This window comes from Lottia gigantea (assembly GCF_000327385.1).
Source record: "Lottia gigantea unplaced genomic scaffold LOTGIsca_7, whole genome shotgun sequence".
Taxonomy (NCBI): Eukaryota; Metazoa; Mollusca; class Gastropoda; family Lottiidae; genus Lottia; species Lottia gigantea.
Genome location: NW_008710370.1, coordinates 1,073,753 through 1,083,030, shown reverse-complemented (window position 1 = coordinate 1,083,030; position 9,278 = coordinate 1,073,753).

The following is a 9,278-nucleotide window of genomic DNA, read 5'->3' as shown; positions in this document are numbered from 1 at the left end:
TTTACATTTAACCATTTATTGCTGAATTTGACCAACCCGGTAAAGAGAGCAACTCCATGACAGTATTTAAATTCAAACTGTCGACAGATGCTCCCTTCATCGTTCGATCTTGAATAATGTTCTAGCTATACAACTGTAAATCATCATAAACAACTATTTTAAACACAATTATATTTGTGTTAACACTGAAATCATGAAACTGCTTATACAACTAAATTCTATATTCTACACATTATACATTTAGAAGTCATCAGTAACATTTTTAGAAACAGTAACTGTGTTATCAAAATTATAAAGAACTATCTAAACCAAGTACTTTTTTAAAACCAAAACCACAACATTATAACAAACGTTAACAAAAAATCAAAAGCATAAGCTACCATTCTGACTGAAGGTAACAGTAACTGTGTTTTCCAATTCATTAAGTATTATGTAAACCGTAACCAAAATCATACCATTCTGATTGGTAACTGTTACTGTGATATCAATATCATATGGTTCTATCTTTCACCATAACCAAAATCATACAATCGTAACTAATGGTAACAGTAACTTTATATACAAATTCATTAAGTATTATTTAAACCATTACCAAAATGACACCATGCTGATTTACGGTATACATACGTATACGTTTTTTCATAACTGTGGTCATTACAAATCTTATTTCAATGAAGTTTAAGACAACGAAGCTTCTTTTACTTTGAATATCATTGTTCATACCGATGCTATAGTCCTAATTGCAGGATTAAAGAATGGTTGGACGGGCATTACAACATTTTTACCATTAGCATTTTCACTATAATTCAACCCTGCAGATAATATTTGATGGCCATTTCAATTTTTGAGAAGACTTAAGAGGCCATATAAGAAGGTGATATCTAACCTATAAAATGATAAACCGAGTGATTTTGATATCACTCGAGAAATCATAACGTGTTTCAACTTATTCTGTCAATATGGCAGAAAAGGGTCGTCTACAGATTGGATTACAGACTCTTATGAAATGTTTTACAATGCGAACCCATGAATTGTGCAAAATGGGAATAAGAGACAGTAACTTTACTTTGCTAATTGTGTCGATGCCAACTGTCAACCGATCAATTATCTAGGTAATTTCATTAAGCTCCTTCCAATCGACTGAAGTAGCCCTCATCGCTAACAACATCAGAGAGATTTTCTTTGGAAAATTTAACTTTACAGATATCTCTGTACTGTATTTAGAAGTTATATGCGTTAAGCGGAGGCAAAATTCGACAATTTTTAAAGTTTTGGTAGATTTGGTAAGAATCAACATGGTTCAGACCATAGAGTTTTAAAATTTTGAAAACTTACCATGTATTTCAGCACTAATGAAACATGTAAATGCCCAAACAGGCTCCCCAGAGGTATTATCCGGCCAATTGTCTCGAGTCAAACCATACTGGTTGATTTTTTAACTTAATCATCCACGTTCACTAAAGGCCATTGTATGTTTAAAGAAATATGAAGGACACAGTAGACAACCCTGCACCATACCACAATTTGAAAATCTTTTATGTCAATAAGGATTTATCAGGAAGGTATATATTGGTCATATTTATCGGCCATATATTGAAACTCACGTTAAGCAAATAAAGATCAAGTAACATAACCAACCAATGATGCAGACTTTTAACATACTTGACTATGTTTATGCGATCTTAAGAAGCTTAATTTTTTCTATGAAGCGAATTTGATTATGAAGTAAGCTTGTTAGTTATCGGAGGGTTATTTTACACGCGTAAGTCCTTTTGATACCCAACAAATTTTCAGAAATATCACTGGTTTTATATTACGATGTTTGTTTTAATAAGGTTAAACGAAGGCGTTGAAGGTGAAACACAATAAATAATTGCTAACAAAAAGCATTGTTAGGCGAAGATGTTCGGCTTTGACTTTGTTTAAAAAGTTTTATGCATTAAAAAAGAGATTTTCCTGTGGAATTCCGAAGTATCTTTTTTGCATTAAATCTAATTATTTGCAATATCATTAAAAACAACGTTACGAACTATTTTGACAAGTACTAATGCAATTCATGTTCTACTTATTTAAGGTAAACGCTGCATCATGTGATTTATGTTGCGTTGAAAGCTGGACTACATGGGCGGAATATGGTCACATATGTACACCTGGGACAAGACAAAAACTATAATGATCTTTATTTTACAAGAAATTTCAATAATAGATTCATTAAGTCTGGATCATTCTTGAAGTTTTTTGAATTATTTATGTCATCCAGTAAGACGATGGTCACAATGTTAATGAACAGACAATTCCGGGTCACTAATGTAGAACTAAACCTAAAGGCATGCAGGCTTTGATAAAATATGGTAAGCATCTATTGATTTTTCAAGAACAGTGTTAGAGATGATTAATTAAGGAGTTTACTTACCTCGGACATGAGTTCATGAAACTAAGTTATTAACCGTCCTCTCCTGTGTATTTCGGTCAAGAGCCAAGAATGTCAAATTCGGGGGTCTTAAGAAGGGTGCGCGAGGACGCTAGCCCCTCCCTAGAGAGCGTGCAAATTAAAATACATTTCAGAAATTAAACAAGATAGAATTGAGTTCTCACGAAGTTATCTATATCGTCGTGCTAATACTTCGTCATGCCTAATTAATTAAAAGTCGTAGAAGGCAATCAAACCATCGCTGGGTGAAAGTTGAGCCATATCTAATTAAAATTGTCTAAACTAAGACACAATTTTGATTGTTAAGTGTTATATGATATGTCAATATGGCCCCATACAACCACTTTAGAGGAATATTATCTTGAATATTAGAAGAAATGACGATAAGAGTATACAGGCATGATTAAGATATGAACGTCCTTGTCATGGTGACGCTACAAAAATCATTTCTAACTTGCAGATAATACATGTACAGTATTTAATGTATTGTACTTAATGCAGTTAATGTTTTAAAATAATCTATTATAAAGTTCATATACAGTAAAAAAAAATATTTTTACTGTTAAAATAATGCCCAATACATTAATTATAGAGCGATGTAGAAATATTTAAGTTACAATATAATATTAATATGTACTTCGTTGTGTGGCATCCAGCATCATGTTTCTGTAAGCACCAGAGAAACGAGTTATAAAATTAGGTCGTCATTGTCAATAGGCACGTGATGGGACTAAAAAATTATAGATTTAAAGAGATATTTCAAGAATAAATTGCATAAGATTTTATATTTGTCATGATTTTTTCTACAACACCATGACCTATCATTAATTTTGTATTTCCAGCTTGTTACAAATTTATATCTATCAATAACCAATATGGCTCTATGACCATTTTTTGTTATAAGTATATCCATGATCAGAGGTTTTCAACCTTCGTCATTGCATTGTCCCCTATTAATCCTCACTATTTCATGTTTTCTCTTAGGTATTCACTGAAATAATTTTCGTGTCGAAGAATATAGTCTGACTGCATATAACAACTTCAAATAATTTTTTTTTTAAATGGTAATTTTTAAACGCTGTGAAATCTATTTCTTGATAACATTTTTCTATTATTTAAAAATGATTAGGCCTATGACACGTGACATTTATATGGTGTCCGGTTTTGAAACTGTAAAACTTAAACATGTTCTTGCATTAAACTAATAATTAATTTTATATCAATCATAAAACATGATTATTCATGTCCATTTTTTACTAGAAACTTTGCTTTATAAGGTTATAAACATTGGGTTAACAGGCGTAGGCTTGGAGATTGGGGTATATTTAAAGATATTTTTGTGCAGTTCTAGTACTTCTGAAGACTATTTACATATATTCAAGACCCAAATTAATCCCCGGAAATGGCGAACCAGACAAAGATTTCCATTGCTATTAAATATATGAATTTCTGTTTCAAAATGCTGAAGAATTAATAAGAAATATATTTAATTTGGTCATCAAAACGATATTTTGTACTTTTTAGTAATTGCTTTGGCTTTATTTAGTCTATTAGCACCATGACGTTTACATGACATGAATGAAATTTGGTTGTAGTCTGATGAGCCGCTTGTAGGTTATTGCCCTTACAACAGACTTGAAAGCAGTGTGAAAATGATAATTTGATGAATAAATATTTGAGATTTTAACCACCAAATTGAAGCTCTTTTTGAGCAAATGTGTAGGCCTATTAAAAGTTGGTCATTTACATGTATATTATAGCATGGTCCTTTGCAATGGTATAGATGTTATCGATATGGATAATATGGATAATATCTAACGTTTTGCCATTTTTGAAGTTGCAAGTGTGCGTATATTATCTTACATGACATATCATCTTGTCCAAACCACGCCCCCATTCGCCATACTTCCTCGTGGGCTATATAAGACCATGTCAAAACCCGTATTCGTGCCCAACTCGGAAAGAAGAACTACTTCAGCGCAGTATTCCTGGATCTGTCCAAGGCCTTTGACTTAGTCTGGGTTGATGGTTTGCTTTTTAAACTTAATAAACTTGGCATTCGGGGTCGCATGTTCAGGTGGATCCAAGACTTCTTAAGGGATCGCCAGATACAAGTGAACGTCGCCAATTCTCTCAGCGAGAAGCAATCGTTGGAGAATGGCACCCCGCAAGGCTCTGTTATTAGCCATACCCTCTTCAGCATTATGATCAATGATCTGGCCCTGGATTATGTAAAGCATATAGAGCTCTCGGTTAGCACGGCTCTATATGCAGATGACAGTTCGATATGGACTGGTCACAATGACCTCAATAAAGTTAAATGGCGTTTGCAAACTGCTCTGAACCAAGTTGCTAAATGGGCAAACGTTTGGGGCTTCATTATTTCGGAAGCTAAAACCGTCGGTTTGTTCTGCAGCAGAAAGAAAGATCATGACAGTATTGACCTTAGACTGAATGGTGTGAAGATTAAGCATGAGAATTCAGTAAGGTTCCTGGGAGTACACTTTGACAAGTGTCTGACTTGGAGTGCGCACATTGACTATATCTGTAACCGGTCTACAAAAATCTTAAATGTTATGCGTTATGTTTCAGGTACCACATGGGGAGCAAAGAGAGAAACTCTAATGATGATGTACAGGTCACTGGTTCGTTCAGTTATTGATTATGGTTGTATTGCCTATGGTAAAGCAAGTGATACTCAACTGAAGAAACTCGGCGTTCTACATATGAAAGCTATACGTATTGCCACCAGGGCAGCTGTGGGTACGAAGAATGAGGTGCTACTTCAGGAGGTGGGAGAGAAACCCCTCTCTCTTCGGAGGGAGGAGCTATCTCTCAAATTCTGGGGGAAACTTCAGTATTTGTCCGAAAGCTGTCCAACGTATTCCAGCATCAGAAGATTTACTCGTGTCGGAAATAACCAGAAGAATCGGAGTATTTCTTACGGGCAAGCGGTCACTGATCTATTGACAGAGCATCAGCTCGATCAAGTAACGATCCTTGAACGACGACTATCGGCTACTCCGTTTTGGAAGGTTACCAACCCGACAGTCAACACCCAGCTGATCCAGAGTACCAACAAGCACGAGAACCCAGTGGGAGCAAGAGCTCGCGCTCCTGATCTCATTGATTCCGTGTACCCCGACCAGATTCCGGACCAACAACATACTACGAGACCATCAGTTCAACGCGATTAAATGTCGCTGCGGCCACGTTGCCACAAGGTCGCATGTCCTCATTCAATGCACTGAACTGAAACCCACTCGTAAGCCACTGCTAGAGTACCTGGAAACCAACGGCATACCACTCACCATACAGAATGTTTTGGCTCCACCCACGGACCACTGGCATACAATAATGGAACTAGTCTTCCATTTTATAACCAAATCTGTCTTGAACAGATAGGCTAAGTTTTTATACTCAAAGTTTCTTAACACTTTTTAATTATATCCAATCAATTTAACAAGTCTCATTGCAGAAACATTAGAGAACATCTCTCCCCCTTTTGTGAAAGCTCCAACAGATAACAGATAATCTATCCAAACCAAACCAAACCAAACCAAACCAACGACTACCATTCGACTACCAATCAACAAGAAATACCATGATCAGAACGAGTTTGGAAGAATGAAGGATACCGAGTAACTCGCGCCACACCATCCAAAGCCGAGTTTCAACGCCATGTCATTCGACCCGACCAGATCTAACGAAGAATCAAAAACCAAACCAACAACACCGAATCATCCAATTTGATCCAATCCAACTATCAACTACTACGACTACCAACAACTACCTAGTTTGCGATGTCAGCATCCGCTGGAAGCGAACGTTAACTTGTCATCTACCAACCAACCAACCCCTATTCGTGATACGATGATGATTAGGACTTCTACAAAACTATTAGTTATTTCCCCTGCCCTGTGCTTTATTTCCAGCAGAAATAGAAAAATTAAACGATCATATCACTTATGCATAAAGAAAGCTATAAGGAGCACTTAAAGGAAATTCCTCAAATTGAATTAAACGCACTACTTCACCCAGATTCACTCGAAGTTGCAATCAAAATTAACAGAATGACGAGAAAATTTAAATAAATATATTTATAATTATTACGTATTTTTTATACGCCCATATAAATTGGGGGTCGTATATTGGCCGTATCCATGTTCGTTCGTCAGTTTGTCTCTCCGTCCGTCCACAATTGCTCGTAAACACTCTAGAAGGCACAATTCTTTGGTATGAGGATTTGTAATCACCCCAGGATGAACCCTATTGAAATTCAGACAAACATGAAAAAAAAGAAAAATATTTAATATGAGTTATTGCCCTTGTTTTTAATCAACCAAGGTATCAAAAATCAAAAAAATATTACATGAGTTATTGCCCTTGAAAACCCGTTCAATTTTTATTTTCATTTTGGCGAAACTTCATTAATTGCATGTTTATTATCACCCATAGATGATATTGAAAATCCAAATATTGAGAACTATTTTATATGAGTTATTGACCTCAGACTTGAAATTGCATTCAATTTGTAGCTCGTTAACACTTAAAGGCATGATTCTTGAGGGATTTTGACATCATTTAGTGCAGTATCACCCTTAAAGTTCAAAAGTGTATGACTGAAGGTTGAAGATTTCATACTGTCACTGAATTGCCAAATAAAAAAATAATAATAAAATTTTAAAATAAAAGCTGCCAGTGGGCGTATATTTCCTGTCTGGCAAGCTATCTTTTCATAATTTTAAATATGAAAATTTGTTCTTCCTCTCTGTACAATACCTCGATTTTTAACATTGATTTGAATATTATCTTAAAACTTTAATACTAGCAGTATATATGCCTTATAGATTTATAAGGGACAGTTTAGTTAACCAGTAATAGTGTTCACAGCTCACAGTCAGCCTTCAAAACCATGTGTCAAGAATTACCCGAGGTTGAATGTTAAAATTACGACTCAGAAAACGGCAAAACTATCACTAGATCTTGCCTTAATAGAAATTTAAATCTATAGTCGATTTCGTTTTTTTTTTTTTTTTATTATAACTCTATGGTTCCGATTCATAACACTAGTGTTAAAACGGGGTCATCTCACACTTCAGTAGAGTTGTAAAGGTCAAGATCAAACGGGGTCAACGAAGATGCGCAGTGAGTCCAAATAGTCAGGCAATATGGCGTCTTATAATCGATAGAAACGCCATAGTATGGTAAACTTTTTACGACATTATAGGTGAAATACCAGGTAAAAACATATATTTCGGATATTTCCAAGCACAGTTTTCTCTGTTTTATTATTTGGGTTGAATAATGGTTTGCAATGTGCATCTTTATATGAATTATTTTGTGTAAATATGTCGGAAGAGTACATATAACTCATAAGACACAAGATAAGTGTATTTATTTATCTGCGATCTGCTGCCCTGGCTGGTAGGTTTAAGACGGGAACTTGCTTGATCTTGTTGCAAACCTCGAATATTTAAAGTATTGAAATAGCCGAGAAATCATAAATGTGATAGCCTACAGCTAGATTGAGCCACCACATTCCATTCTTGGAACAACAAATCTTTGGTTACTTTGGAAATGCTATCTAGCTTGGTAGGACTATATAATATAAGCTTATGAAGTGAATGGTTCCTGGTGTATTCTTGGACTGGCCTCTTTACTTTTACCTCTATATTGTCACGCCATGATAACATTCCAATGTCAACATAGTCTGAAGATGTAGCCAACTAGAAACTTTTGGGACTAATTGCTTATGCATTTAAGTTCATAAGGCTATATTGTGACTATCTGTTAACCAGTCATGCATGCATCATACTTATCTTTTGGTTTTTAGTTTACAAACAATTGTAGGCCAAAATCACGGGCTTTAACATATAACACAAGAATCCCATGTCCATGTGACAATCCTGACAAAGTACTGGCGCACAATGGCTGGGATATGCTGTCCTGGTTATTATTTTTCGTTGATCTCTATGGGTAATCTAAAAATATTATACCAAGATCTTGTACAGTTGACATTTATTTCAACCAATCACAGTGTATTATGAAGAATCCGTGTCTATATATAAGACTATGAATTGTGGGATAGCAAAACCCAAAGTAAAGCGATATCACCTATGAAATTATGAGCCGGCAGACACTGTGATAAAAGTGATTCTGATTGGCAGGAGAGTGATATGTGATAGCTTGAAATGTCAATATTACATGACCTTGGTTGATTTCGATGGAAACCGACAAAGAAGTAGTAGACCGTTTAGGATAAGACAGAAATTTAAGGCTGAGAGGTTTCAATAAAACACGATTTTCCCCTAAATTTATAAGTTTAACATTCAGACAGTCATTCTATTACCTGTATGTCATTTAAAAATAATTTGACAAAAGTGTGAATATTTTTTTTTTTGGTACCTGTACCAGTAAATAATTTCTATATTTGATTGTGTTCAATATTTCAGAAACCATTTACAGCCAATAAAGAAGAAGATATATTTTGGAAGAGACAGAAGACATTTATAAATAATAACATGGATGAAATATTTGGAAACCATAAATAGTTTGAGTTTTAAAGAACAACCATAAGAGCTTTGAGGTAAGTCTACTTAAGTTTCTGCATTTGGATAGCTCTTTTAAAAAGTATTAAATTTTCATTACTCCTGGTATCTGACTGTTATTTTTATGGATGCTTTATCAGCTGAAAGAGCTATCCCAATCCTTTTACACAGCTATCTCAGAATCTCTATAATGGATGTATATTGTCAGCATTGAAATTGAATATTTTCAGATTTCGAGAATTTCAAAAGGAACGTACTGGTTCTCCAAAGCATTGCAAAATATTGTCATAGTTAGG